The sequence below is a fragment of the Anas acuta genome, chromosome 13 (genome assembly GCF_963932015.1).
Source record: "Anas acuta chromosome 13, bAnaAcu1.1, whole genome shotgun sequence".
NCBI classification, from domain to species: domain Eukaryota; kingdom Metazoa; phylum Chordata; class Aves; order Anseriformes; family Anatidae; genus Anas; species Anas acuta.
The window spans coordinates 17,635,661-17,662,356 of record NC_088991.1 but is presented as its reverse complement, the minus strand read 5'-3'; the positions used below and the strand labels follow the sequence as shown (position 1 = coordinate 17,662,356).

General features: G+C 35.7%; 1 long non-coding RNA gene across 5 annotated transcripts in view; it reads right to left on the bottom strand.

The window, feature by feature from the left end:
- LOC137863694 (uncharacterized) overlaps positions 1-26,696 on the bottom strand; it is a 264,783-nt gene that overhangs the window by 182,429 nt on the left and 55,658 nt on the right. For all 5 annotated transcript variants that reach the window (XR_011101045.1, XR_011101044.1, XR_011101047.1 and 2 more), the window contains exon 2: positions 24,442-24,531. This is a non-coding gene — a long non-coding RNA (uncharacterized lncRNA). The remainder of the gene's footprint in view (positions 1-24,441; positions 24,532-26,696) is intronic.

Below are 26,696 nucleotides of genomic sequence, written 5' to 3'. Positions count from 1 at the left end.
CCAGAAAATCACCGTGCGGAGCCCAAGTCTATACACCACTTAGAGCTTCAGTCATAGCAGAAATATTTCTGTTCCGGACCCCTTACACAAAGGAAAAACCAGCTTCCAGTAACAGCCATCATTGGCTCCAATGGGTTCTGCCTTCCTTTGGCTTAAAATTCTGCCACTCATACTGCTTTTGGTACTGCTTCAGTTTCTTGTGTCAGTTTTCATTTTCAACTTGCATTTTCATGAGTGACCTTAGGGAGTTGGAGGGGAGGGTGGATAGATGGATGTTACTTCTACATGCTACCACTAGTCCTGTTACCACTACTAATGGTACTTTTGACAGCATTTCATCAGGTGCAGCATGACCTGCTGAAGTATAAATAATGTTTCAAAGCAGTCTGCTTGCCTTTGCAGCACAGATAGGCTGAAGGGCAAATACAGTGTTTCTGTCTGATGATCAGCTTATCTAAATGGGAGTTGAATGAAGAGGCTTACATGGAATTAAATTATGTTGTTTGTGGGTGTTTGTGTTGTTTGTTTATTTTGATCACTTGTTTTTTCTTCTCTTGTGGTGCTATTTTCCTATTGAGCAATTCTGGGGACTACCTCCAGAGAAAAAGATTATAAAAACTGGTTCATGATGTTTCCCTTCTTTTGCTCAAGTGTGCGGCAACGTCCAGTGCAGACTGTCAGAACACCTGGGGACTGCTTCCAGCACAGTATCACCGTGTTTGTTTTTTTGAAAAGTTTCAGGTCAAAACATGGAGAAACATGAAGAGAAGGCTCCGTGGAGACCGCATTGCAGCCTTCCAAAAATTACAGGGGTCTTATAAAAAGGATGGGAGAAGGACTCTTTACTCGGGTAAATAATGATAGGACAAGGGGGAACAGTCTTAAACTAAAAGACGATAGATTCAGGTCAGACATTAGGAGGAAATTCTTCGCTGTAAGGGTAGTGAGGGGTACTGAGGCATGGGAACAGGTTGCCAAAAGAAGTTATGGATGCCCCATCCCTGGAGGCATTGAAGGCCAGGCTGGGTGGGGAACTCGCCAACCTCATCCAGTGGGTGGGTGGTATTCTTGCCCATGGCAGGGGGTTGGAACTAGTTGATCTTTAAGGTCTCTTCCAACCCAAGCCGTTCTATGATTTTATGAAATGCTGAGTCAACATGGCCTAAGTAGCTGAATATGGGGGGAGGGGAGAAATATATGTGGCTGAATATAAGAGGCAAAAGAACGTGATTTGTACAGGCAGAAATCGCCTTTTTTTTTTTTTTTTTTAAACATGAGAGCGTTCTTCAGGAAGTCAGACTGTAAATAAAGTTCATACATGTGATGATGTCTGGATTAAAAAAAATAAATATTTTTTCCTAAAGAATAAAGTTGTTTTTACCGTTAAGTGAAAGGGAAGCTTCCCTTGTATGCTAATAACCCGATAAAAAGCAGGACAAACAACATGGGAGTAAACAGCAATTAAAAATTGAGGGAGAAACTCGGTAACATTCCGCAGGAATTCACGCTGGAGCCCCTGGTATTTGGTATACTCATAAACTACAGAAGAATGGAGAACAAGGTGACAAAATTTGCTTAAAGCAGAAAACAGCTAAGTCTTCTTCAACATGAATAAGACAGTTGAGCTGATAATCCACTGTACCTTGTAGCACAAGACCCATAGGGTGTGCAATCAAAGAGTATGACAGAAGCTTTAAAAATAAACTGTGCAGATGTAAACGCAGCTTTTCCAACACTATTCAGAATTTAAACAATGGAACATATAGGAAAGGTTGGATGTTAATATGTAAAATATTAAAAACCTCAGAAAACGGACACGAATTCTCAAGGGCTATTAAAAAATGTCTGGATATAATTCTACTTAAGAAGTCCTTATACTGCACATGAAAATAAGAAAACCCCTATCTAAAGAAATACCAATATGCTTTTACTGCTTTACTCTGCTTTTCCTGTTTCTTCAAGCATTTGCTATTGCCTGTTGTCTTTGCTGATTTCTCCAGGGTCAGCTGGACTCTTGGTCTGATCTATTGCAGACATTCTTTTGCTCTTGGAGCTCTGCCCTTTGCATGCAGTCAGACAGTTTCACCTAGGAATACATAGACACTGAACGCTGCCGTTTTCCATTTTCCCTTGCAACCACTCTACTCAGAAAGTGAGCCTAAAGCTACTCATCTTCTGTTGTGCACTGAATGAAAATAAGACGAGAGAAGGAAGGAAGAGACTAATGATAGTCAAGGGATACTGGTAAGTCAGCCTTTAGAAGAGCTATAGGAAAGCAACAAGTATGAAGTAAATACAAAAATAAAAATTCAAATCCCTCCAAAAAACACTGCTTACTCTCCCACAGAACCCTCATCTAAGTTCTGCAATGAAAACTACTCCTAGATGAAGAACTTTGAAAGAAACTTAAATGCAATTTAAATTTCCTGTGCTTCATTCACAGCATTACTATATAAAGAGTAGCACTCAGAGATAACAAGTGTACTTGTGTTGTGCATGGCCTTGTAAATGAGGTGTGAGGAAGATAATCTGATTTTTACAACTTTTCCAGGAAAGCTAGGAAATTAATGGAGACCACTTTAGCTCTAAGAGTTTCTCCCAAATGCCCACGTAATGTAACTTACATAAAAGACCCACATGGCTATTGTTAGCTTACTTCCAGAACTCATGCTTCCTCATTTAAAGTTAGCTTGCATATCTAAACCACACTGCAATTTCTGTACAGACATACCTTTAAATATAGGGCATCTTTCCCGACTATACAAAACCATTAAGACCCTCCAGGATGCGTTTTACCAGCCTGTTAATCCGAACACTGGCAGTTTCATATATCATACCACACCTTGAGGCATATGTTAATTGAGCAATAAAACACACCTGTAGCATATTAATGTAATAATAAAACACTCCACATATTCAGTAAATTTTGTATTATCAGTTCTCCATCAATTATTTATTAAGAACTAACATAATAAATAATCTGCTGAGCAAGGTGCAATAATGTGAGGAAGAAACAGTACAAAATACATTTTATCACCTTCTCTCTACAGTTCTAGCATTTGTAGCATGCTGCATATTTATAAGTGCTTGAAGTAAAGTAAGATTGAACTCTTCAGCTCTAAATCTTCATACTCTATTCTCTGAGATATTGCTTTGTTGAAATTAACAAAAGAACAGGCTTTCTTATATGTATTTCCTTGCATCAGGTTCTCTTAATCCTAATATTAGTAATTCCCTTCTCTATAGAATCAGTAATTTCATCCTCTGTGAGAGCTCGTTAGCTGACTCAGTACTAGTATTAGCTAACAGAAATATTTCCACTAAAAAGACACTGTAAGCTTCTTTGGGACTAAAATGGGTTTTTAAATTTCAGTAGAGGGTATTTACAATACCTCCAAATAAAATTAGCATATAACTACAATGAGGAAGTTCTCTCACCATGAAGAAGGAAAAATACAAGCCAGAATAAGTTTCATTTACCTTGTAATGATGGACTTATCAGTGGCTGATTCCTTCTCCCATTTTCTGAGACAGTAAAAGTTGTACAACTAACTTCTAAAGGGTGTACTGAACAAATGACTACTGAAAGTCTCAGCTGTAAAATGCTGAAATGCTTTATTAAATATACAATGTTTAATGTTATTAAACATTAAATATAAGCCTGTAATTTAAGTGGGATCTTTGGACATAATATTCTCAATGGGTCTAAACTGCTAAGTCACCCCTAAAATCAACAGCTACATTGATTTAACTTCAACTTCCAAAAACCCAATAGCAAAGAATTCATAAAAAAAAAAAAAAAATAAAAAAAAAAATGACAGGGCTATAATATTTGTAACATCCAACATCCACTCACTTTGCTTGCAAGAACAGAAAGATGCCAGATTCTTCTTTAGTGTCTATCACAGTGAAGATGCTGGAGGAGACGAAAACATATTTTTCCCCTTACAGACAAGAAAGAGTAAGGAATTTTAGTACTATTCATACTTTTTCAGCATCATTCTACTTTGGAAACATTTCTACTTCCTTTATTACAGATTCCCAATAGCATTTCTCAGTAGCAGCCTCAATTCTTTCTTCATCTAGTAAATTGTGCAATTGTACTGTTGAACACCAGCATGGGGGAGATGACATTTATTTACATGCAAAGATACGTATATTTTCTGACCAAATTCCACCAATTTGTCCTTCTAATCATCCCCAAATTTGGTTTAACTTACTAAAACAACTTTTAAAACTACCATTTTACATAGACAATTCCAGGCCCAGGACCCCTGCCAGGCATGAAAGAATGCTTTTTTGAAAAATATATTTATGCAGGCAAAAGATATGGAATATCATTCTATTTGCTTCCTTCAGATTGTTAGCACATTTAGTCACAAATTTCCATGCAGGTGAGCAGGTATCCCAAGAAATCAGTCCTGTTGATATGTTTTAAGCCAGCTGCTGAGAGTTTTCAAGTGCTAACCTACTTAGGGTGAAAACACATCTCATATTTGTACTTCTAAAAAATATTATAGTTAAACCCAGATACAGCAACAGTTATGTAGAAAACAGACAAACATCAGGAAAATCTATAAAAAATAACTCCTAAACAATTCTTGATTCTTTTCTTGAAGGACAAGTTAAAATTCATATTTCTACAGATGGCAGACTTAGATGATTAAAACACCTGGTTTGCAAAAAGCTAACACCTTATTTCTGCTTTTCAATGTTCTTATCCATTGATGCCTTTACAAGATAAATATTTCATGAAGTTTAAAAGAAAATCAAAAGCCACCTAAGTTACTAAAAGAAAAGAGGAAAAAGACTCAGCCAACTTGAAGATTATTTAGTTCCCTCTCACTACAGGAACAGTTATTCTGTCCATAGGAAAAGCAGGATAGATGGAAAAGGAGGTAAACAGAAGGTAAAGAGAGAACACAGAATTATTATTATTATTGGGTAGGGATGTACAACTCAAAGATTTCAGTAGCTATAAGAGTAGGTGAAGATCATGGTATTATTCATAAATCTGCATGGAAAAAAGAACATACAACTTCTGTCACCACAGCACCTTATCTAGAGTGCGTCATAAAGAAAAATATAGGAATAGCTATGTTACAGATTGACAACAGTCAAAACTTTAATTCCCTAGTGATTGTTTAAAATGCATCTTTAGGGTCAAATTTGTACCCATGATTTACTCATGCTTAGTTTCTTAGTCATTTAGATCACCTAGACACAAGCAACCTAAAGTGAAGCTATGAATTTACACTCAGAGCATTGCACACAAAAGTCAGCCTTGGCTTCTTTATACACAGCAGATTGAGGTAACTTTATCTGACAGGGGAAATTGTGTTATTGGAAGAAGTACCAAATAAGCTTCTTCCTTCAAAAGAGAGGCTATAAACCTCTGTCAAAATATTAATCAATTTACAGTTTTTTATGTAAATCATCCACCCAGATGTCTCTAGTAAGTAAACAGAATGTTTACTCAGGTATAAGAAAGAAGGAGTAAGGTTATCTGTAAAAAGTAACTGGTATTTTGGTGCTCGTGCAAATGCTCAAATAAGCATGCAAACTTCTTACAGTGAGAATAGTCGGTGTTTTGAAATGTCAGAAATCAAAAATTAAATACATGAACAGTATTTCAGTGTAACTACGTACAACTAGAACGGCATTCAAAGAATGTCTCAAGAATAAGGAAACCAAATGTTCAACTTCCATCAAAACAAGAAAATAACACATTTTAAAAGTGTAATTTCAAGGAGGTATCACAAATGCTCAGAAGCCTGTACTATCTTTATTCTATAAAATGTGAGATATTTGCTACAAAACCTAAAAATTTTAATTCCCTTGGTAAAGGATCAAATTACCACTCTCAGAGTAATAATGAAGAATTTCAATACTACATGCCAAAACAGACTTACTTTGTATATTCAACCTTTTTTTATTTCCTCATTGCTTTTTGTTTGCTTGTTTGTTTTTCAATAGTGGGAATATGCCTGTGAAACTCACCAGTTTTACATATTGTTTGCAAAAGCAAAGCCTTCAGAACAAATACTGAGCATGAGGGAGTGCTGGGACTGTATCCTGGGTCTGGTGGGATGGAGTTTATCTTCTTCCTAGAGGCCTCTATGGCACTGTGTTTTGGATTTCTGAAAATAAGTTGATAACACAGTGAGCAGCACTTGCATGGTGTCCGGACCTTCTCTGTTTCTCACAGCAAGGAGGCTGGTGTGGGCAAGAGGCCAGGAGGGGATGCAGTCAGGTTGCGTCCCCTCCTGGCCCCACCTTTTTGTAAAAATAAATAAATAAATAAATAAATAAATAAATAAATAAAAATAAAAAATCCCCTTAAGTATGAAATAATAGTATGAAACTTACCCAGTAAAGCATTTACTTTGAACTTAATGGTTTTGGCTTTATACTGTCAATATGCCCAGAACAACCATTTTTAATGGAAAATAAGTAATGGCCTGAATCCTTAGATTTGGCTTTCCAAATCCATAATTCTATCAAACAGGAGGCAATCAGTTTGCAACTTAATTTCTAGGTACATTAAATATGCTGCCTTACATTCTATCATGAAGTTTCTAATTGAAATTATTTTATAATTCTCATGCATTTAAACTTATCTATAGATAATAATTAAATAATTAACCATTAGTTGTATTTAGTAAATAGCTAATTCAACTTGTATTTAACCCAGTATCAAAGTAAGGAAAATGAGACATTAGATCTTTTAAGTCAGGAAGTATGAAACAATGTGTTCACTTTCCTGCTATGAGAAAGTACAGAAGTGCAAAATATGTGATTTATCTGTCCTTACAATTTACTAGTTGGTTTTGTAATATTCAAAGTCCAGAAAATGTTATTTATTTTTATTTATTAACATTTTTTCTCTCTCTAAAACGTACTTCAGACTTTTGCGCTTTTTCATGTTTTTCTTGCCATTCCATTAGAAGTTTCTCCTGTTGTTTGAATCAAATATTTATTTTAATGATGGTGCTGTTTTGTTTTGTTTTTTCCCCTTGCCTTTTTGCTTTGGAATGAGGGATTTAATACATTAGCAATAAAAAGCTCTGACTTAGCATAAAGTAAAGAATTTCAAATGAAATACTCTATTAACATGAAAGCAATACACATCCTTACCATAGATTTAAAAAGAGTGGGTCTGAATTTGCTTTGTTTTCAAATCCTATTAAAAATGTAATTTAGAAGAGCAAATTTTAGTAAGATAAAATGATATACAAGCAATGACATCTAACATAAGAATAATGAAACATGGAAGAAAAAACTCTACAAGACGAAAAGCTATTTGATTTGTGACTGGTATTTACTCATAATTTTGGATAAAGAACCAAGCTATGAGAAAATAACCAAATGATTACTTTTATAGGAAATACGTAATAGAAAGCTAAACTGGCATTAAACCTTCTGCCTGAATCTGTATTCCCTTTCTTCAAACATTTCAAGAAGATTTCTACATTAATGAACATATAAAGGTATAAAACACAAAAAACAGCTGTGTGCAATGCTAAGACTCCTAGGAAAAACCAAACAGCAATATCAGTTTTAATTCATCAGCAAATCTGTTTATATTGAAAAGCTTTTGAAATATTATTCCTTTTTGAGGAGTCCACATTTTACAAAGCTGTGTGTACCTACACATAAAATTCATACATACATGTACATTTAAATTGATACTGTGGCTAGGACATGTCATCTACCTCCATCTCTCTGAAGGTTAAGTATCTGGTCTGAGTTAGTCGTCAGTTAGTCTGAGAGAAAAGTGCTCTCAAAAACAAACGCCTAAGATGGATACCCTACAGGAGGCAGGTGCGTCTCCCACTGCACCACAAGCAAGTCCATTCACCTAACTCAGACAGATGCCTAGCCCTCAGCTGGGTTAATTAAGGGCTTCCCACTAAAATGATCACCACAGCTGTTGCCCCAAACAGCATTCCAAGACCAACGTGTACCTTTGGATTAAATTTCAGCTTGACACTCAGGTGCTTTGTTATTATACACTGAAAAATCAGTTATTTTAGTGTTCATTGCCAAGCCTACTCAACATCAATAACAATTTTTTGAACACATATTATTAGTCGTGATAAAATGCTGCCACACACCTACTAGTTGGAACATTAGTGGAATACTTCTATGCAGGTCATGGTCCCACTAGTAGCTGAGAATGATAAACTAAATATCATGCTTTCTGAAGGCAAAGGTTACATTCTTATTTGTAGCAAGTTTGGAGCAGATTAAAACATAGTACAGTTAAAATTGACCAGTGAGCTGAAAATCAGCAATTCGTTTTTCTGGAGAAGAAAAACAAATAGGGAGAAAACAGCCCAGCTATTAAAACAACCTAATGAGACTGTGTAAAAAACAAACAAACAAACTAACTAACTAACCAAAGCAAAGAACCCTCCGCTGTGTGCCAGTGAAGAGATGATGGATCAGCCACGGTTGGGACTCCCTGGCAACCTGACCTCAGAGGCCTGCTGGCCAGGCCACTGCTGTCCCTCAGAGAAGTGTGGCAACAGCAGAGCACAGGCAGCACTCCTACCTGCAGAACAAGTACAGGTCTCAGAACATTGCAGGCTATGCAGCCACATCAATGGAACAAACAAAAATGAACTATGGTAGTCTACCAGATATATACCGTTCTCTGTATGAAGACGGGACTTCAGCCTGTGATGGGACCTTTTGGTCTTGCCAAGAAGATTTGGAATCAAATTCTGGTTTTCCTTTGTTAAGGTCTATGGGAGAAAATAAAGCTCATATTGACAATACTGAAACAGTATGATGGAGTACAGAAGGCAGAAATGTGATACACAGGCTGTGGAACAATTACCTTACTGCCTACTGAGAAAGAACCCAGCAGTGGAAGAATCAGCTGTGCAATAATCTTGTTTATACTTCCTTCATGCAAGCAAATGGAAAGACCGATTTTCTCACTGCACTCTGGTATTGCTAAAACCCATAATTACAACAGAATCTGAGGACTTCAACTTAACTGCTCTCCCCAGCACCATCAGCACAGCTGGCCAGAATTCATCATACCCCCAAACCTAAGAAAACTCCAGAGTTCTGTCAGCAAAACAGCTCCTGGCTAACAGCAAGAACCTACATAGCCAGCTCAGTGAGCTGTCAGCAAGAAACACAGGTTATTAGATGGCTTTGCTATTACAGATTATGCAAGGGGCATCAAAAGTGACATCCAATTCATATTGCTGCTCCTCAACTCTGATATGCTCCCCCATACACTTCTTGTGAACACACAAATAAAAATTCTGTTGGCTCAGAAGACAAAAAGGATTATGTGTGACTAGCAAAATCTAAGCAAATGGTGAGACAAGAAACCTATTTTACAAGATTTAATGTTTCTTTAAATTGATACTTCAATTTTTAAGTAACATTTACTGTATTCTGAATCATATTTCTGCAGTGCATCTAAATTTAAGCCTTCCAAAGTGGAAGAATAGAAAATTTTTCCTGCATTTCCTGATTTTGGGGATGTTGAAGCACCTACTCAGTAAACAAAATTAATTTCTTCTTCATTTTCCCTTGCAGTAAGAACTCTAGAATGTCCTGCAGTCCTCAGCATGGTACACAGATGGAAACAATCTAGAGATGACTGAAATAAGTAGTAAGATCTCTATGGACATATGCAAAGTACTCTTTCACTTTTTTTTTTTTTTTTTTAAATCAAAAACCTATGCATTAAGCCTTTTCAACCATAATGAGAAACTACTACTACAAAAACCTGCTATGATATTTGCTGTTGCTTAGTTTGCAAAATACAATTCATGCTTTGTTTTTTTCAGATATAATACGTCATAGGCAGTCACGATCAAACTTGATGTTATGGAAAAGGAGAGGGAAATAATTGATTTTAAAAAATCTCCTGCAGTGTCACGTAACAGTGAGATTTCACTTTGGTATAGTGAGTTTCATGACAGCTCTACAATATTTTATTTTCTAGTAATTATCTGAGGAATATTTCTGATACATGCATTTGGTTCATATACTATGAGGTCAGTGAACCATTTGTTGTCATGATGTATCTTACAGAGTAGAAAGGCTAAGGATTTAGAAATTGCTTTATACAGAAATGCACACGTACACAAAAACATGACATTAAACTAACTGAGAACTGTATTATGAAAACTAAAACTTTCTCAAAGACAACTTCTTTCAAAGCGAAAGTTTAGCAATTTCATTTGTCACAATAACTAAATGAAATCATATCAAAACTTGCCAAGTTGACTGTATTTTGAGGATGCTTATTGCAAATACAGTGCAAAATAGCATCTTATATTCTCAGAAAAATGTTCTGAGAAGAAAGTGGGTAAGACTGGGCATCCTTGTAAACAGAGCCATGTAATTTCATAAAAATGCATTGCTACAGAAGAAATAACAAGAATGCTGAGCCTGGTGCCCAATGACTTTTTCCCATGTTATTTTTCTGCAGAATCATTCTTAGGAAACTGCCTCAAATTTTAACATATTACTGTAAAAAAGGCAGAAGCAATGCAGAACACCACCTAGAACACTTACCAACCATTTCCTGTGCTGTTTTACGCATAATTAACATGTGGGATCTATTGCTGCAGTGTATCTAGGCCATATGTTAAGTAAATTATTAAAAGTGAACATTTATACTGAGGGACAGATGTAATGTTGAAGGTTAAAAGGAATAATCCCAGCAAAACTTTCTTCGGGGACTCCTAAATTAAAATCTGAACTCCCACAGACCACTCTGATGCAAGAAATTCCACCCAGATGTATTGGGCAACATATAATATGACCTGCGTGTCATTTCCTAAATTATGAGCTAAATTCAAGTGTGGGGGAGGAGAGATTAAGGGAAATTTTCTGTTCAGACAAACTACATAATAAATAACTTCATCACTTTTTTCATCTTACCCTGAATGAGATGAGTTCAATTATAATGACGTAAGCTACACTGAATTTACAGAATAAATGAATGCCACAGAATCAATATTATCTGTTCTAAAAAGAGTTTCTTACGGGATTATGATTCCTCAATGTAAATATTTATCAAAAACAAAAGCAGATGCTACTATAAAAGAATCATAATTTGTCAGTTTTACATGACATCAATCAGATCACTTTTTAACATGTGCCAGAACTAAACAATGCTTAATACACTAAAAACAGATAGTAGAGTAATATATCGTGAATCTGTAAGACAGTAAAGTACAATGCAATACTTCTGTCCTGGTTTTTCCTACATGTCCTCAGAGAGGAACAGAAAAACAGAAGTCATAGATACACTACAGTGTATGACTCCAGTGGCGGCTGGTGCCCACTCAGGTGGGAAGCAGAAGCACTGCTCTTGCTCCTCAGTTCCTGCCAGGAGAGGGAGAGCAGGATGAAACCGAAGAGCTAGTGAAGTCATGTTCCTTTGTCTCTCTACCCCAGCCAATGGGCTACTCTACTTCACAAATTGGCACAGCCATGAATGATTGGGTATTAGAAGGAGCAACTAGGAATAAAGCATCATATAGAGAAAATAAGAATCTACTTGAAAAGAAAATAAGTATCTAAATATGCCTGGGGCAAATCATTGAAGTAACATACACATACGAAGAAGTCAAATCATGAACAGTGTATGTGGTCATTTTAAGAACCTTTCATCCTATTATAAGTATGGATATATCTTACTACGTTTGAAAAAAAAAATGCTTACAAGAAAAAGATGTTAAAACTGTAGTAATTATCCATAATAAAATATTTAAGATGCCTGACAACTAGTAGCACTGATACAAGATTATGGTATCAGAATTTTTTAAGCCAAGGTTTGCTAATAGAAAGTAACGAGTTAATATAATAATCAGAAAACACTGAAAAGGGCACAACATATGCAACAAAAATGAATGAGAAATATTTGTGGGAAGAAAAAAAAATGAAAGCAGAGAGAAATATTGGAAACATTGTGGAAACAGAATTATATGCAACTTGGAAAAGATGAAATATTTTTAGTTTACTCTTTCTCTGAAAGAACAGTATTAGAACAATAACATTAGTAGTTAGAGACTGTCACCATTACACAGCTAGGCTTTGCCTAATATTAACATGACAACTAGGTTCACTGTAATTAAAATCCAGCAGAACTAAAATCCATTCCTCAGCCTCAGTGACTCCAGAGACTTCCTTGACAAGGATACTTTGTTAGAGCTTATATATAATCGTTAAGAATAGACACACAATTAACTTACATGTTTGGTAACCCAGAAAAAGGGTTAAATCTTTTTTAACACATACATATAAAAAAGGAGTCTAAAACAGTAAACCCGAATAGAAATGGTTTTAAACAAAGCAGGAACATATTAATTAAATTATTGCAATTATTATTAATTATTTGTTATTAGTAACAGACGTAATGAACTGGCAGCAGATGGTAAGATATGGTGAAAAAGAGATTAATTTCATACATTCACTTTTGGCAGTCCTTCTGCCCAACCAGACCATCTGTGACACATTAGAAACGTTAGAAGCTGTACCATACATATTGCAAAGATGATACAAATTATTTGGCTGTTTGCTTTTCCAGTCCAAAATCCATTCATTCTTTATGATCACAGAATTTTAAACAAAGTAGTTTTTATCATATACATTCTGATCTATGCTCCACCACTGTTTCTACAGCATGCTGCAGAGATTCTGCAGGATTTTGTCTGAGCAGTTTGCCAACAGCAGAGCTGCACAGTCCAGTATGTGATTGAGCTGAAGTTTTTATACCATTCTTCACTGAAAACAATAGGAGTGTGAATTTGCACTTTGGGAATCATCCTTTATTTACCCTGCAATTAATTTCCAAGTGAAAATTTCTCATCTGTTTACAGAAAACTGATAGGAACATTAATGTCATACTCCCTGATAGCTCTTAAAATTTTGTTTCATGAAAGTTTAACATTTGGACATTTGTTTTTGTTTTCTTTTGCTTTGGAATCTATCATATTTGTATAATGGATTTTGTAAAAATAGCCATTTCATTCAGCCAATGTATCTGCAAAACACATCCCAATTTTGCTACAAATATGTATATATACACACATAGATGAAATTGGGCTTACCATTAAAAAAAAGTAGGAAATTTAATCAACATACAATTTTGTACAATAAAATTTGGAATACATAAATATCAGAAATCTAGGGGAACAAAAGGCTAACAGAGTGAGGTATACTATCAGTTTGGGTTCCTGGAATCTACTGCTGCATTTATATGATTTTTACAGATCTTGTCACTGAAGTACAGAGTCATCGCCTGAACGACATTGCTAACTACTCTGTATTAACCAAACAGCAGATGAAAGGGATCTTATGCTACTTTTTATACCTTGTTCCTCAAGCCTCTTCTCTTTACACCATTTTTGGTCTTCTATGGTTTGTTACTCCACCCTCATCCCAGTCTGATTTGTTAATGGTTTAGCAAGCTGACTCTCCCCAAACTGCTGTAAACACCTTACCAGATAGGCAATACAGATAATTATTTTCAACAAGGTAGTACTACAACAAGTTTTCCAGATCTCTGTAAGCCTGGTAAGAGAATGTGGTCACAGTAGTGGCTTCAATACCTGACAAAGAAATTACTTGTATCTGTTTTGTTCTTTTTCCTTTCTTTGTGTACATTTAGCTTAACAGTAAAAGGCTTCAAATTAAATAAAGCAACTTCAAAAGATTTTTTTTCTCTTATTTTCCATTAGCAAATTCTACTACAATCACTGCTGTCAAAATGGGACAAAGACAATAAGCAGCAGTTTGGAAGTAGTCTATATAAAAGACTAAAGTTGCCTCAGTTGAATGCAACTTTGTTGATGCTACCGAAGTCCACATTTTAATACAATAGTCCCAATGTTTTAGAAGTTTTGTTTTTATATATCTTTAATGAAATTTTAACCCATTTTAGGTGATATTTTTTGCTCTGCTGTTGAAAATGAATTTGTTGTCGGTGGTGGTAGTTTATGTTTTTATTAAATGAAAATCAAAGCTGTAAGAGATCTAAAGAAATAGAAGAAACAAGGATTTTATTTCTCTTTACTACTCCTCTTAAGTAATCAAGAAGCCAACCTAAAACAAACAATTTACCAAAGAATTAATTCAAAGCATACTGTACATTGTCCTTATCATTTACAACAACCAAATGCCTAAGCTGAATGTAGGAGATCAAGCTCTTTTCATCTGACTCATGAGTTCTCAGGTGAATTTTGCCTGTTCCTGCCAGAAGGAAGCTCCTAAAAGCATTAATTGTGACACTATGACTATTGATACTATTGGTATTGATACTATGACTATTGATACCATGGCCATTGATCACATCTGACCCTTCACCACCAGTAGATAATAGTCAAAATGTGTTTAAGAATTGTAGCAAACTATACCTATTCTGCTCTTAGCTGTACATGTATGCCTCCATTTCAGACCCCGGGGAGAAACTCACTATAAATGCTTGTAAAAATACTTTAAAAAGTCATTTATTCAAATCTGTGCTTCCTCACAATTTTAAGCATTTTCACAAAAAAAAAAATTAAAAAAAATCCCCCAATTCAATGACAACAATGCATCATATGTTACTTGGATAACTACATGAGATTATGGAGAATAAACTACAAATCATTATAGAAAATGCTGTCTTTATTCTCCATGTGTGCAACTGACATCTCAAGCAATAATAACCAAGAAAGCAGAAACCAAGAAGAAAGTGATGTATGAACAGCCAGCACTCTTTCAAAGATTCTTTTTTTTTTTTTTTTTTAAATCAAGATAAAAGATCCAGAACTAAATCCGGATTCAAGTATTTCCCAGTTCTTCCTAACTGTCTGAAATATGACCCATCTTCCTTCTCTTTTTCAAGGTATTAAGTATGTTATTGTACTGCAGAAGATTGAGAACAATAGTAGATAATTACTACTGTACTCAGAATACTACATACAAGGATGCAACATTCATTGTACAACTGATAACTCTGATCCTTTCTTTTCAGACTATTTTCCAGAAAAAGGCATTTTTCCTGAATTTCTAACTTTCCATATGGTAGATGTACCTATAAGCAACTATATGCTGAAGCTTAATGAGAGCTGTGTCTGAGAAAAACAATTTGGCAAGAAAGTGAATTATTTTTTTCTTCACTTTATTTAATGGGAAACAAATCAAAATGTGATATAACTGAATTTTAGGGCAACCTCCCCTTTTTTTGATCAAAAGCAAGATATAGAGATATGTTTTGATTCTTTTTGTTAAACTTTATAATAAAAATGCCATTTGCAGGAATTGATTAAAAAGATAACCGCAAAACACACTGAAATGTAACAGTTTAGCAATACCAAACTAAAACAGAATTATTTCACAGAATGCTTCCTGTATCCTTCTCTCTTCATTTTTGACTAAAACCATATTTTGAATTCAATTCCATATCACAGATTCTTTTGGTTCCTGTGGAATTCCCTTTGGTTTGCAAAAAAACCTACTCAAGCAAAATGTATGCCCCAACTATGAAGCATATACACTTACAGAATATTTTTCTCACACTAATTCTTTGTTCAGGAAAGCATAAGGGCTTTCAGCTATTTCTGTAGAGCCATCATCTTTTTATCTCAAGTGACCACTAATTCCTGAAAGACTAGATGACATCATCTATAAGCTATTTCTGCCTCCTCCTCCTCCCACTTTTCCACCCTTTATAATTTTCATGTTTCAAAGCATCTCTGATACACACAGTAATGTGGCCTTGACCTTGACTCTATATATTATCTTGCCATCTCTTGTCTTGTTTTCTCAGTATCTTTTCTTGGGTCATCTCATCTCTCTTTTCTATGCTACGTAACACCAGCACATTCAAATGCTAATATGATTTGCACTTAAGAATCAAAAAGGATTTGATTCTTACCATTTTTATGAAACAAAAATATTTGTGAGCCCTCATTATGATCCAGGTTTGATCAGCTGGGCACCATATTATTAAATAATGTTGGGCGCCAGTATTATATAAGCTGTTTAGATGGTTGACCTTCAGTGAAAAAAAGAGGATGGAATGCGTAATGAGTGTGTCAGGGACAGACCCAAAGCAGTAAGGACTCCAGAGTTCTTGGAATAGCCAAAGTAAGGCTGAACAGCATAACTTAATTCCCAGGCATGCATATATTTCACAGGAGGAAATCAGTCACATTAGTTATAGCTTCTTGGTTGCTAGTTCCAGCCCAGATACTTCAACTACTATGAACCAGCACTACTTTGGTAACATAAAAATAGTCAGCTTAGAAACAGCCTGAGATTTGCTCATTTTTCCAATAAGCTTAATTTCTGAGGTTCTCATTTCTTACTGGCTGAAATGCAGTGCTATGCAAGCAACAAGAACTTACAATTTACAAAATTCTCACAATCAAATAAGTGAAGTAAAAAATACATGGCAACAAAAAACTTCTACTCAGTCAAAATCTGGTATGAGATCACAGACTGAGGTGTGAAGTTTGGGAGACCTCCTTTTTACCTCGCCAAACTAGTCTGCTCTCTCCTCAGCAATATATGGATAGAGCATATCTATATGCCTGTCTTACCCAACCATCTCCACTCCATGTTCCTGGTGCACTGGAAACAGATAATTTTTCATGGTGCTTTCTTATGTCCTGCAATAATTTTTTCTCTGTTCATAACACCAAATGTCTGTTATCTAAGTATCTAGAGTTACATGAAAATCCTACCCACATGCAACGTCAACATGAGCTGTCCATATCACAAAAGCAGTCAGGATTTATTTTTTTTTTCTCAGGGAAGAAAGAAACTTGCTACAGAAACTGAGCACAAATGCCTCCTAGATCAGCAATCACTTACTCCCCTTTTACGTTAACACAGTGATTTGCCTTGACATTGTCTATGCTATTTTTTTCTAATTTTCAAAATTGCTGAGTTACTGAAAAAAGCATCAAGTTGGCTACCAAGCTACAGATGAGCTATGTGTCAACTAGCCACAAAATAATCTTCTGGTCATTTATCAATTTATTTCCTATATCAAAACTTATTTTCATTATCATATCATGTTTCTGTTCCCTAACAGTCCTACAGCCATCAAGGAAACTCAATCTGACCTAAATGAGTAATTGAATTTGACACTGCTGTCCTAACCCATTACAGTGACATTAGAATTTTAGGCAAGAGATAGCTGTTAAGATAGTCTGCAACCTGACCATTCTTCCTTGCTCTAGAAATTTAACCTAAATTCAGTCCATACAGATGATGGGAACCTGTGTAGAGTTTTTTTAATATTCCATCGTAAGGCAGCAAAGTATTCTGGTTCCTGTATTGTAAGTATTATCCTTTTGCAGATTAATTAGGAATTCATAGGTCAGAAACATATGACACCAAAAATCCTTTTTATAACAGAGGAAGTCAGTTTAATATTAGACATACTAATATTAATTAGTAATCAAAATAATTACTAATTAATAGGTATTTGAGATACTAGTATCCAATGATGCTGTAGGATGTTAGTCTTAAGACAAGGCTAATAATTTTGAACCATGATTCTATTTCAAAAAATATCATTAATGTCTTATTTTAGTTTTGTCCAGAAAACACAAAGGAAATAAATCTTACCTTCTCTTTGTCAAATATTTCTCTTGTCAAAACTGTGAGGCTATAAAAGCACCAGAGAGAGCTCACTATCTCCCACAGACCTTTCCTAATCTCCATTTCTTTTTTCTCCCTGCAAGCTTAGATTCATTGCTCGAGGGGACACAAAATGTTATGTGGGCCAGAGAGAGGCCAGTGACTGGGGACCACTCAAAGCCTTCCTTAAACCACTGTCTTTGGGGGATAAGGAATTTGAAGGGCATTTGGTCACTCAGCACTGTGCAGCCTATCTAGTTGATTCAGTATTAGGTTTTTTAGTTTTTTGAGATGATAGGTTTCACATTCAGAAAATTCATTCCGTACATTTTAACACCTCTCCCCCCCCCACCCTTTGCAGAACTTGCTATAGCGTTTTTCTCTCAGCAGAAAGTTCATTGCCATACATTTTCCTTACAGTTCTTCCTATATGCTAGTATACCCCCTTCATCTCACTTTAAACTCCACATTTCCAATTATTTATCACTTATGTTTCTTCTCTTGCTTTTTGAGCACAGATCTCCCTATGCAGATTGGAGATTCATCTATGAAATAAAAATTCCAAAGACACATAAGGATTTTATTCCTATGGTTCTTTCATCTTTGTTATAATTTCTAAAAATAACTTGGAACAATGATTAGGGAAATCACTATGAATAAGGAGTGTTAATTTAAAGGAAATCCAAGTCGTTTGAAAAGGAAGGTGTAGTTCAAGAAATTTATTGTATTCTGAGCGTAGGGCTCGTGACTGACCTTCTTTTACAACTTTATTCTACAGTGCCCTGAGCATACTGTGGGCTAGAAAATCAGGAATTCTGTTCCTATCTCTACTATTGACTGGTTGCATGGTCCTGTACAAGCAGCATAACCTCTCTGAAACATGAAAGCAAAACTGCAGTACCTACATCTAAAAGGAAATGGCTTAGTAGGATCTTTGTCGTTTATCTAGGCATCTAAAGAGAAAGACAACACTCAGATTTTTTGGCTTTCCTCATATATGCTGTTCTCCCTCATCAAACATGTTGCAAAATTAGAATGCTGTCTTCCACTACAATCGTCTCCTACTGGGAAGCTACTTTTTTAAAATGTGTTTAAAATAGATCATTAGCAAGTTTGCCAAAAGAAAACCTGTACTAAGCTTCAGATTTTTATTCCACAAGAAAACACATTTTACCCTCTCACTACTTCTCAACCAAAGTAAAAGGAGACAGGCAAGGTCACAGAACAAACTTGTTCATACCCTGAACAGACCTGGAAAAGTAGCTACTGGCTTCACAAATAAACAAACAAATGAATTTGAGCAGAAGAAAAAAATAAATGGTTGATAGAACAGAACATTTCCCTTACTATACATAGAAGGCCCAAGCCACTGAGTCAACAACGTTCTAATATCCTACCAAATGCTGTATACCTTGTACAGTTGATATTTTGAAATAATCCTCAATCTTGTACTTCCCTCTTAGGGCTTTTCATGGAAAGGTTATCATAGAATCTGTTTAGTGACAGCTATCAACCCAGACATTTAAATTAATTCAATTAAATCATTAACTGGGAAAAGAACACATTGTAGCTATACCCTTGTTTTATATATATTTATATACATATACACACATTTATTTATTTATTTATCCTTATCTTTATATATCTTTAAACTATGAATGCAAAATACTTTTAAGTATAAGAAACAGTTAAGTAATTGCAATCAATCTTAAGTATCAGAAATATTTCAGAAATAGTTGATGTTGTGGCATTTTTCCTGGTTAGACAACCGGTTTTCCATGGGAAAAAAAAAAAAAAAAAAAAAAAAAAAAACATAAATAATAATAAATAAATAAATAAAATTAAATTTAAAAAAAAAAAAAAAAAAACAGAAACAGATTGCCAAGTTTTTATTCTAAGATTCTCCTATTTTCAAACCACAAGAAAGCTAACAAACCAGAACATATGCATTGAAGAAGCTGTCTGTCCTTCCTCTATATCTTCTTTGTATCCTTAGTCTTACTGACACTTTTTTGCTTATTTCATATGGTTTTGATCTACAGTGAGATATGGGGAGTAAGAACTATGTAGTTTTGTGCTCCTTTAGAATTTCCAAAATAAAAATATTAAATTATAATAAGTAGATTTAAAAATAGAATTTTATATAGCCTTTTATATAGCCTTCAAATTCATTCATGATGAGTTAAGGAACAAGACTGAAAATGCTGTATGAAGAAGTATATATTCTCTTTGTTACACCTTATCCCAAATCACACATAAACCTACCTATGAAGTGTAAAAAAGGTCCCCTTTTCTTTCATTCCTGGTGTTAGTGATGGGAAGTTTAAAGGCTAGGGCTATTTTGGTGAAGTTAGGCTGCAAGTTACCCTCATCTCCTTTAAAGCACAAAATAAATGAAGTTGCTATCAGCTTCTGAGTCGTATACAGACATTTATTTGATTCACACATCTCAGGTAGTCTTCCCTTGTGATGGATGGATTCACGCTCTAAACTTTCTATTATTCTGAGATGGCTCTTGGTGTTGTGCAGCAGGCTACACTTAGAGCATTTATTACCCGAACATGCCTAAAACAAAATACATCCGTCAAGAAAAAGGTGACAGATCTACACCAAAGGATTCCCAGGGTGAGTGTAGGAGAGACTCATCAGTATTCTAACCATATTTGTTATGTTCCTTTAAGAATCTTTCCCTTCTTAAATAACTTTTTTTTTCCTAAAACAGGCCAACTTTGTATTTTAAAGGGTATGCTTATTCTGCATTTAACATTATGTCTTCAGATCTTACAAGTATCTGTAAGTAGCAGTTAATTTATACGATAACTTCACAGCAATTCTCATTTTCTAACCTTTCTTACAATGCAGCGACAAGACAGAAATTCAGAAACTAAAGACTACGGAATATATTTTTTTGTTGCTGTACCTTTGCCAATTTTTGGTCTATAAGACATTGAATGCTGAAGTATGTACCTCCTCAGTTAATCCCATTTCTGTTGAGAATTTGTGTAGGAGTTGCATGATCTGGCAGTTATATAATCTGGCAGCTACATTTACAAGTACGTAAGATTCTAAACCCAGTGTGGAAAAAGAAAAAGGTTTTCACTAGTAAGTATAAGGATCATCAGCACCTATTTAGAGGACTCAGCAGTGGTTTGAAATCCCCATAACTAATCAAGAAAAGACTCTCCAGTAAGCTAGAATTCCAATGCTATTCTTAATGGTTTCTTTTATTTCACAAAGTCACCTGCTTCTCTCCATTTCTGATTATTTTTTCTTGCTTATTTTTATACCTGTAGCAACATTCTTCATTTTGCATCTATTTTTGTCTGTAAAATGTCAAACCCCAAATTAGTGTCTGTCTTCAGTTATCTCCATCACAGAAGCTCACCTCCTAGATATGCAGCAGAGGAAGGGAAACAACATATTGCGTGACAACCTGGCAACTAGCACTGCTCTCTTCAAAATAAGCTTTTCAAGCTTGCTGTCTTTCCAGGTGAATGCTCAAAGAAGATATAAAAACACATAGTGAAGTGTTATATGAATATTAAAGGGACATAACCTTTGCCTGGCTAATACCATTATTTATTAAACTGGTGACTTTGGCAGACAAATTGATGTCAGGGTTCATGGATTGCCTGGACTGATTTGAATGATCCTCAGAGGCTAACAGAATCAAATGAGTTTCAAACTGTGCTGAAAAAATGAATGTCCAAACATTCAGGCATGCTGTTTCTGCCAGGGAGGATGTTACAAAGAGCTCTAATGTCTTATCAACATGGTAGCTCCCAAGAACATTTTGCTTTTGTCCGTGTAAGTCACCTTCACAGACAAGAACTGGGATATATTAGACAAGCCAGAATAAGAGATAGGACACTGAGTTTTTGTTAAAATCTGACTTTATCATAAAAAAGCATGTAAATGCCTATGCTATACCTAGGCAAGAAGGAAAAATAAACTTCTGTATTTTCAGATCTCAGTCCTCAAAGTTAGAATCAAGTCTTCTTCATCTTTTTGCCCATCTGTCTAATCAGTTCTAAGCCTAGCCAGCACTGGAATAGAGTCAGTGTCATTATCCCCTTGCTGTAATTGGCAGGGCAGGATGGAGCAGCATGTACAGCCCTCTCCTGGTGTGACAAAGTGTGAAGAGAAACCAAAGCAAGTCAGCCAGATGCCACAGAGACCAAAAGAAGTGTGCTGGGATCCAGAAGATGAGTGAACAAGCTGTTCACTTGAACCACAAAGAAGCTATTTCCTCCCATCTTCTGTTTTCTTTGTTTTTTCCAATGTGTGTTACTTTGCCAGTGGTTTTGTAACTCTGACCAAAGGTGGTCTATTTCAGTGACAGGGACTCTGAAGTATTCCAATTTTCACAAGTTTTCCCCTTTTCCTGTGCTACACAGATGTTACCAGGACACTGTGAGGCATTAACATTGTTTAAATAGCTATATGAGAGATTGAAAGAAGGAAAAGGATGCAATCAAAAATGAATGACCATTGGGAGTTTCTCAGTCTTTTTGGAAAACTTTTTAGTTTCTCTCTTGCTCTGTCTCATGAAGCCTGGATCTCACTATAGCTGTGACTGGGAACTTGTAACACTTGGCCCTTACACCAAAGGAACCAGTCCAAGAAGCAGGAAGAAAGAGTAATTTCTTTTTTCAGTATCTAGTACAGTATAATGCTAACATACGCTAGTACTTTTAAAGTCCAGATTCAGTTGTTCTAGCAGGGTATGGACCAAATCCTCTGGTGTGCTGGAGCTAACTAGAAAATGCTATATAGAAAATATAGCATTTTCTATATAAAATGCTTATGCACCTGTTTAAGAAAATGAAAGATCTGTTGAAATTGGAGAAAGAAAAGCGACCACTGCCCACATTTTTTGACTACTTTTTAGTAGTCCAAAGTACATCATCTACTTTTTTTTTCCTTTAATGCCTTATAGTTGACTCAAACCTTTGTAAAATGTGGCTAAATATCAGGGCTATAATAGGCCTTGATCTGTAACAACATTTGGGGTCAATCCAGAACTCTATCTGACCTACTGTGCCTGTTTTTATCCTCCCACTCCTTCATGCTGACTATGCATTTCAGATTTTCTTTGTCTAGCAGCCTAATCAGCACTGAGAGGTAAAATACCACTACAGAATATGATCAGTTCAGTACTGCTTTCTCCTTTCTCCCCCTTTCCTATTTCTACCTCTACCTGCCTCCCTCCACCCCTTACCTCCCCCACTCCCCCTCCCCCCCCCCCCAAAAAAAAAGGACAAATTGCACTGTAATTTCTTCGATCGTTTTACACAAAACAGTGATTTTCATCTCATCCTTTTTCAGATTTCAGTTCTGGTGTGTAACATGCAGAGCATTTTTTCAGATCTCTGCAGAAGTGTAACATTCCTAAGCACAAGACTTGGCTGATTTAAGCAACTTCAGAGTCCTGAGTACAGAATGCACTATGTTACCACACGTGTTTCTCTAGTATCAAAGGTGAAAGAGAATTTAATATGTTCCAGATGGAGTGGACTTTAGCTAAAGAGGAAAAGTCAGAAGCTTAACCATATGATAGACCTAGAGGCAACTCCAAAGCTGCCAGGAGCTGCCTTTGGACTCTGCCAAGGAGACAGATGCTCATGCCAACAGTGCATACATTGGCATCATTTATATCACATCAGGCTTCATACTGTCATGATGCCACAGTGCAAAGCATTAAGACAGACAGCTAATATTTAGACAAGAGCAATCACTGCGCATATTTAGACCATATACTCAGTAACAGTTTTCATATTATATTTACCCTTTTGCATCTTAGCATTTAAGACATGAAAGCATGTATTGTCTTACTGTATTTAACTCTTATGAAAATTTCACATGTGCATTAATTATGATGACAAACTGACCATTTAATTTTTATGCCAATGGAAAACCTTGCCATAAGTAATGATCAGCTACTTGATACCGATGTGGAAACTAGATAGCTCACTTATAAAGTCACTCCCCACTAGATCCAGTGATTTTTTTCCCCTTCTTAATTTTACAAAATCTGAATATCAAGTATAAAGTGCAAAGCTCCAAAGATCTAAACACACAATACGTATCTAAAAGCTATTTCTCTTTTAGTGGATTCAAACATTGCTCCTAACTTCATTTTCCATCACTTGAAATATCTTTCTGTCCAAAAATAAATGATGCTCTGTATGGCACATCGAACCTAACCTTAGACGTCTAGCAGCATAGAACTGTACAGATGTATTACAGCAAATATCCATATTACATGCTGTGTCATGGCATTTGAACAAGTGCAAAGTCTTGCATGCAATTTTGGACACAAAATGGTTGAAACATGCCTTGTTTAGAGATCACTGTGCTGAGACTTCAGGTTTGATTGTAACGTCTGTTAAAAGTACAGTTTCATGGAATTCTCTGAATATCCCTAATAATCATCTAAATCCAACGTTAGTAAGAAAAAAAAAAAAAGTTTTAAAGAAAGCAGGTTGCAAATGGATAGAAACCATTTAGTCAGCACACAGTCAATCAGTGACTTCAGAAAAGAGCACTGCAGTTCTGAAACACATCCACAGTAGGAAGGATTAACTTTGTTCTCTATGGAGATCCCACCATAAAGTGTGTTAAAATCTACCTCTCCCTGACTGAGAACCTGAATAAACACTGAAAATTATTTAACAGCTGTTTAGGCAGCATGTTTACATATCCTGGGGACTGTGCCATCCAAATATTGTGATTTCATTAAGGAGCTTTGCCCTAAAGAAACTCAGGGATTAAGACTTCTGAGAACCCTAGAGCAACATGATAATTTTCCCAGTGCACTACCTGGGCTTCACAAGGGGTTGATCTGTAAGCAAACTTGCAGATGGTTTTCTATCTCAGAAGTCCTCAGCAGTGTGGAAAAACAATATGGTCCTGGGAAAAAATAAAAAACAAAACGCATCATCACTCTGTCAGACACAGCATTAACAACAGCAACAAATAGTTGTGTTTTCTTGTTTGGGGGATTTCTGATGCATTTCCTTAGCTTTTTATTCCAAACCAGCAAGCAAACACTCATTCGAATTATTACATTATTTGTCCATTGGATAAACAGATATCTTTATATCAACATCCTCTTGCTGGATACTAGTACACACTAATATGCCACAGAAAAGTACAGGTTTTCCTCAGCTGCTAAGTTGTTCATCGCTAACAAAAGAAATTACTGAGTCTGACCTACTAGCTTCTTTAAAAGCTATAGCTAAGCATTTCCATTCCACTTATTTCATGGCCAAGCATTCTGCTCTCTAATCCTTGAACCCTGAGACTGTTCTGATACCAATCAAAATATACATTTCCTTCACATAGGCGTATCAGTGAAATCTCTCATGTTAAACTTGAGACCCTCATGATTGTAGCAGCTGAAGCCAAGATAAAGTATGTTCTGGATTTACTGACATTTGGAAGAGGCAAAGAAGTAGTTTCAAGAATTGATGGAGTCAGATCAGATCATCTTGAGTGAGTAAGGTATGCTGGGCATGAGTATTTCTAACATGAATAGTTCTCTTTTGTCTTCAAACTCAAATTCCACTCACAACCCAGTACACTGCTCATACTATGTTGAAATACATAATGATCTGCTATAAGCAGCCAGACTTTTCCCCATAGCATATTCTTTCTAACATTTTGAATATAAAAATATTGAAACCAAATGTATCTTTTACAAACACTGTAAAGCAAAAACAAAATCTGCTTTTAAATGATAGACTATCTATATAACAGACATTTGAAAATAATGCTACATTACATTTGCTTACTCCAATTGATTTACGTTCCATTCCTTTAATGTGACAGAAGCTATAAATGAGTGGATTTAATCTCTAGAGTTTGAATTTTCATTCTTTACAAATACTAAAATCCTTAAAAAACACAGTATCATTTCAAATAGCAATTACCAAAGTGATAGTTTCCTTCATTAAAATTAATATCTACTTTCTGCAGAAAAGCAAAATAAAAAGATTTTGGTGTTTCAGGAATTATGTCTGTCTGATCTCAACCACATCAGTCCGAGGAGAGGTTTGGCCAGTGTTTCAAGGAAAGCATCTTTCTTATGTCTCATATTTAACCCTCTATAACTTATACAGTGTATAAAAAGCACAAGTAATAACACCACTCCTCCTCCTCCCTCCCCCCCAAAAAAAAACAAAAACCAAAACACTAAAAACCCTACAACAACAACACAACATGGAAAGCAGAAAGGATGCTATACACAGGAGAATACATATGATATGGAACAAATCACATAGTCATAGAAAAAAAAATGACATAACTGACATCAATTCAGGTACTTCTGTTTCTTCTTTCTGATTGCAAGGCCAAGAAAACAGTAAATAGAACTGATTTAAATATCAAACAAAAGGATTTTTTCCATTCAGTCTTACATCAATTTAACTACAGTACTAATCTCCATATCAGCTTATATAAGAACAGCTAGAAAAAAAAAAAAAAACATGCATTTAAATGGACAAAAAACAATCACAATGCAATGAATTACAAACACAGGCAGTAATATAAACACCTGTCAGAAGACGTAAGCTAACATCTCACTAACTACAGAAATTGTCCATAAACACTATTTCCATGCTATACAGTATATTGGCACATACTACTGACCACGGACAGTATTTAAATAAAAAATAAACAAATCTGTGCTGCAGTGTAAGCAGCCTCAGATCTCCTCCACTGGGGCACCTCACAGCATCTAGGAAGGAGCCTGGGCAAGGCTGGACCCTTGGAGCAGGGAACTCCTCACCCGCACGCCGGTGTCTCCAAGTGGGTAGGCAGGGTGCTGAGGAAGCAGATGCTTCTGAGGCTTCCATTTAACACCCAGAGTCCCTGGAGCCACTAAAATAACAGGACCCAAACATGTCACAACACCTGAATTCAATTCAATGTTATAATGATTCCTACTTCCTACATAGATATTCCTACACCATAATGATTCCTCCTTCCACCAGCACGCAGGCCCACTCAGTTCAGTGTCTCTGCTCCACAAAGCACTGCAAAGGAAGGTCTCACATCCAGCGAAGGCCAGGCCC